The following is a 6,511-nucleotide window of genomic DNA, read 5'->3' on the forward strand; positions in this document are numbered from 1 at the left end:
GCGAGGGCGCATACTTTGAATAAAATATTTGTTATCATTCTCTTGAAATAAATGTGTTTTTTTCTTGAAAAAATACCGGTTTCATATGTATACACCTGTTACGCGCGATGAGATTGTAAAGAATATATTCTTCTTTTAACTTAGTTAGATTAAACCATACTTTTGTGTGAAATTTGTGTGATCGGCGTTTGATTTCGTGACAGCTTTGCACTTCACTCCGCGAAGACCTCGCTGTATGAAATCGAACGTTCGTAAATTTAAATTAAATTGGACATTGGGTTTAAGAACGCCTTCCAGAAATAGACTCTTTTAAAAAAAATAAAAAAGTGGAGAATTTCTCTCGGGACAACCTTGTACTTTGTCTTAAACGATGAAGACCTCATTGTGCGGAGGAAATTTGAAATTGTACATCAAATCGTAGGATTTAATCAAGTTTGGAAATTTAATTGAATTTAACTATGGTTTACGTTACAGCTTCGCACTCTATTTCATAGAGACCTCGCTGTGCGGAATAACTGATGTTGTGCAGAATAAGAAAATTAATTCAATAGATAAAAATTAGATAAATCATATCTCACTTGAATGCTCCCAAGCATTTCATATTTGGAAAATTAACGGTTCTCAAATAAAAATTATAGGTTACACAGGCCGACAAATTTTAAAGCCAGAGACCAGACCTAACATTTCCGAAGGATTTTGATGCGCTGAATCTGAATCCGAGCTCAAAATTTCTCCTTTACCTCAAGTTTTCAAGATATCCTAACCTAAAACTGCAAAAAACGCGTTTTTAGCAGTTTTTGAGGTTATGTAACCGAACAAGAAAAATGTCTACCAAAAAAGCTAATATGGAATTTGAAAGTACTCATCTTCTCCTTTCAAAGCTACTTGGATTTATTAGGATATCTTTATTTTTCACCAAAATATTGTAATTTGAAATTTTTTATTTTAGCGTTTTAACCCATTAACGCTGAGGTGTTCAGATTTATACAACGCATGCTCTATTGCTGACGGTACGATATTTTTTCTTCAAAATATTATTTCAGGAGTTTTCGAGGGTGCCCTTTCTATTTCCGGTGTCAGTTTTTTGTTATAACCTCTAAAAAATCCAATATGGCGGCCGCAATTTAGGGCTTTAAAAAAGAACAAAGGATCCCGCACAAAATACCAACGAAAAAGCGTGCAGTCGTTTGGAACCAAACTTCGAACATTGATAAAACACAAGAAGACGGACTGCGCGGAATGCTTCTGCGTACTCTGTGTGCATTCTAATGTTCACATTCGCTGTATGTGCGCGACGTTCTACGGCGCAAACAGTCTTCGATACCTAGCTGGCTCACTAAGCTGGCGACGCTTTTATGACGTGTTATGCGTAGGTGATGAAATTTGTTTTTTGCTACAAATCTTTCCGTGTTAGAGATCACTTTTGAGTGGGGGCTAGCGGTTGGATGTGTAAGTAATAAAATTCTTTTTGTATTTGAAATCTGTCTAGCGGTTACATTTCGTGTCGATCGAGATTTTTGTATATAGTGAGTTTTAGAATTTCCACTTCACTGTTCATTATAAAAAAAATGAGTTCAAGAACTCCTTGCGCTAAGAAAGTTAATACGTTTTGTCACGCTTGTAGAAAGTATGAAATAAAGAAATACCGTCGATCAATTAATGGTTCAATAAGAACGTCATACTTCAACTGTTATGGGACTTCAATGAAAAATTTGGATAGACTGTGGGTACCAACCTCAATTTGTCATGCTTGTAGATTAAATTTGTCAAATTGCGAAGATGAAAGTAACAAGACGCAGACTGTTATTCAACCACCTATTTTGCGTGAGCCCAACGATCATGATATTGATTGTTACTTTCGCTCTTGCAAAACAGGAGGTTTTTCTAAAAAGTATTTGGAGAAGATTGTTTACCCTGATGTAAAAAGTGTTACACCAGCCAAGGTTGGTATTAGAAATCACTCTGAAAACAAAAGTGACCGATCATCTCACGAATCAATGGATACTGACGATCCTAATGCAACTGAAGATTCTTCTTGGGAAGAATCAGATGTTAAAAGTCTTAAATTTTTTGACCAAGACAGATTAGACGATTTTATACGTGACCTTGATCTTCCAAAAGATAAAGCTGAACTTTGCGCTTCAAGGCTCAAAGAGAGGAAACTATTGTTACCTGGCACTAGAGTAACTGTTTACAGAAATAGAGAAGAAAAGTTTATCAAGTACTTTTCAATGGACAGTGGAATTGTGTATTGTAATGATATCAAAGGACTCATTAATTTATATAAAATAAACTTATATACGCCATAGGATTGGCGCCTTTTCATTGATTCATCTACAGAAAGTCTGAAAGCAGTATTATTACATAATGGAAATAAGTACGCTGCAATTCCAGTAGGTAACTCAAATACACTGAAAGAATGTTAAGGTATTTTTCAATTACTCCTGTAAGAGTTTACTATTTTAGGTCGTTATTTGAAATTCGAATTATTTCCACAATGCAACTGTAGGTGACGCTATGAGAGAAAGCAGGGAGGGGAGTTAGTCTTTCTCCGATCGTCCGAGGAGCTAGATGTATCGTTGTGTGATATCCATTAAACTATTTTAAATTTAAGTATCTCGATCCTTTATTTTCCCTCACAATTCAGAAGTGGGATCAAGTCAAATGCCCTACTGACGCGTCGGTGTGATTTTCGGTTCTTATAAGTGATCGTGAAAGCCAAAGACCTTCATATATTTGCTAACGGTCAGCATTATGGGGATGGCCAAAGCAACGCTTTCAGCTTTACTACTCACAAAGAGTCTTTTCCCGCTTCCCAAGCTTTTGGAAAGCTAAAAGTAACGTGTGTGCTAAATGGATACTCTTGTGAAACAAGGTGCGGTGTGAATTGAAAAAGCTGTGACAACAGGAATTACAAATCGTACATCAAATCTCAAAATGCGTTATGGCGGCCGTACATGGCATCCTTGGTTTCCTAAGTGTTGCCCAAAAAGAACTTCTGGCGGCGCTGTTTCGCTATAGGCCCTGCGAGAGGTCCCTAGCACCCTTCCGAACCAGAGCAAGTGTCAGCCCTGGCGCTGTTTCGCTATAGGCCCTTACTTAAGGCGAAAGGTCCCTAGAACTCCTCTGAACCAGAGCAGCCCGATACCGCCGCTTAAAGCCCGACTACCCGAGCCGGTTGACATTATGCGGCTACAGAACTAGTGTTTAATTTCCAGAGTGAAATGTGATGAACCTTAAGTGATTTGTGGTATTTTAAGTGATTCTCACTTCTGCGGTTGCTTGGACCTTAAGTAGCATCTTTCTGATTGATGAAAAATCCCAAGCACCTATGAGAGAACTTCTGAACATCCCATTGAATTACGAAACCTGTTTTTTGTGTAAAATCTTCTGAAATGTGAACATCTTCGAAACTTTTTAGTGTTGAATCTTCTGAAAAGTGAAAATTCTCGAAACCCTTTTAGTGTGAAACCTTCTGTTAAGTGTTAGTGTGAAAGCTTCTGACAAGTGAACGTTATCGTTGCCGCAGATAAGAATAGAAGAAACTTTAGAATATTCTGAACCGTGGTCGAAGTGATCTCGATAACTTCGGTTTCTCAATTCAAAAATAATAAAAACTCTTCGGAATAATTAGTGCAAGTCAGTGAAGATGTCCAAAAAAACAACTCCGTCTTCGTTTTCAGCTGCGGTCTTGAAGGAGGTAGCTAAAACTTATGACCTGCCTACTACGAGCACCAAAGCAGACATTACAGCACGTCTTGCAGATTGTGATCCAAGCGAAGAGTGGATCTATGCAGCTTCAGAAATTCAGAACCGTGTATCCAACGATTCAGGAAATACTTGGGGTGGGGAGGCTTCACGGGGTACGGGCCCCCTTATTGAGCAGAACCGACAGGGTGGTTTGCCTCTACCGCGGAACCCTTCACTTGATGCTGAGAATTCCTACAGAAGAGAGATCGAATTCATCCAGAGAGAACGTGATCTCCTTCAGCGAGAGTTCGAACTAGCTCGAAGAGAGAATGAGCTACTTCAATCTCCGAGACTTCAGAACCAAGAAGATACTCTACCCCGACAAATGAACATCAATTCCTTGAAGGATATTCTGAGTGATTTTGATGGTACGAGTATTGACTATATAAAGTGGAAAGATCAGTTTAAACTTATGGAGACAACATATAGATTAGATGAAGCGCATGCCCGTCTTCTGTTTGCCACAAAACTCAAGGGTAAGGCTCAGCAGTGGTTTCAGTCAAGGTCGGAACATGTCGGCATGTCAATGGATAACCTGTTCAGGGATTTAGGGTCAATGCTCAGGCACCGAACGAACAAACTGACACTTCGAAGAAACTTCGAAGAGAGACGCTGGAAACACAACGAGTCTTTCAACGACTACTTCCACGAGAAGTTAATTCTGGCCAACTCCATCACAGTTGCAGACGATGAATCGCGAGACTACATTATTGATGGTATTCCGGACATAAACTTGAGAAACCAAGCTAGGATTCAACGATTCAAGGAAAAGGAAGAAATTCTCGAGGCCTTTGAGAAAATAACGCTCAGAAGCGACAGGAAGGAGCCTACGAAAGCCGAAAATCCACATACATCTACACCGAAGTCCAACGTTAATCCAGACCTGAAGGCAACGAACTCCTCAAAGGATCTTCTGAAATCGCAAGTGCGCTGCTACAATTGTAGCAAACTAGGTCACTATTCGGTTGAATGCAAGCAACCCACGAGAGAAAAAAGAGCTTGTTTCAAGTGCTTCAAACAAGGGCATACTCACAGGGAATGCCCTAAGAAGAAGCCACAGCAGGTCAGCAATATTACTCAGGCTGACGCAGAGAATGACAGCAACTACTTCAGAACCATCGAATGTAGATTCAACGATTCCGCCGAACTTCCTTGTCTCCAGCTCGACCAACTTCTCGATACGGGCAGTCCTGTGAGCTTCATCAAAGAGATGTTTGTACCAGAATCAACTTTAGATACTCATTCAGCACAGAACTGTAAGTACAACGGGATAAACAACAGCGAGTTGAAGATTGTAGGCGAGATTGTTGTAAGTATTCGAATTGGTCATGTAACTCGTGAAAATTTAAAATCTTGGTTGTTCCAAACTCGACGATGACAACATCGATTGTATTAGGTAGACAAACTTTGAAATTGTTTGGCATAGGGTTGACAAATGTCAACATTAACTATGATGAAAAAATTCCTGAAATATTTGCCATTGATGTTTCCGAAATTGACTCTGAATGTAAACCTTCACTTATGATAAATCCGATCCTAGATCACAAAACACACTCGATGGTCAATGATTTGTTTGTCAATAATTATGTTTTGCCCGCACGTCCGAATTCGCCTAAGATAAAAACAGAGTTATCGCTTAAGCTAACAGACCCTAGATCTTTTCATTCCAATCCTAGAAGGTTGTCGTTTTCCGAAAAGGGAGAATTACAAAAGATTCTGGATTCGCTTTTAGAGAGAGGCATCATTCGCCCGAGCGAATCACCTTACGCTTCGCCTATAGTATTGACGAAGAAGAAAAACGGGGAAACTAGATTATGTGTCGATTATCGGGCTTTGAATAAAGTTATATTACGTGACAATTACCCTCTTCCACTCATTGAAGATCAGATAGATAAACTTCGCGACAAAAGATTCTTCACGCTGCTTGATCTTAAAGACGGGTTGCACCACATCCCGATCGCGGAAGGTTCTATTCAATACACGGCTTTCATAACTCCCTTTGGATTATTTGAATACCTTATGACACCTTTCGGACTTAAGGTAGCTTCTTCCAAATTTCAGTATTTTATCAACACGGTTTTTGCAGAGCCAATAAAGAAAGGAAAAATGATCGCCTACCTTGATGACTTGATGATAGCCTCTGAAACTTTAGAGCAGCGCTTTGATATCCTAGCACTTGTTTTTTCCTTGCTAGTCGAAAATAAATTAGAACTCAGAATCGTTCTTTCAAACAGAAATCGAATATCTCGGTTACAAGATTTCTGCAGAAGGTGTAACTCCCACCACTCGAGGTGTAAAGGCTGTAACTAATTTTCCGTTGCCGCAAAATATCCACGATGTTCAGAAATTCTTAGGCCTCTGCTCATATTTTCGCAAGTTCATCGAAGGCTTTTCGATCATTGCAAAACCGCTTTATGACTTATTACGGAAAGATTGTCAATTCAGATTCACAGACATAGAGTTCGAAACGTTTGAAACCCTTAAAGCAAAGTTGATTTCCGCGCCAGTTCTTGGCAGCTACAACCCGAATGACGAAACGGAATTGCACTGCAATGCAAGTAAACTCGGCTTCGGAGCTGTGTTATTCCAACGGAAATCTGATGGGAAGTTGCATCCGACTTTCTATTTCTCTTAGAGAACTTCCGACATCGAAAGTAATTATCACAGCTTTGAATTGGAAACACTCGCGATCATTTATGCCCTTCGGCGTTTCAGAGTTTACTTGCAGGGCATCAAATTTAAAATCGTGACAGACTGCAAT

The sequence above is a fragment of the Belonocnema kinseyi genome, chromosome 1, assembly GCF_010883055.1.
Source record: "Belonocnema kinseyi isolate 2016_QV_RU_SX_M_011 chromosome 1, B_treatae_v1, whole genome shotgun sequence".
Classification (NCBI taxonomy): domain Eukaryota; kingdom Metazoa; phylum Arthropoda; class Insecta; order Hymenoptera; family Cynipidae; genus Belonocnema; species Belonocnema kinseyi.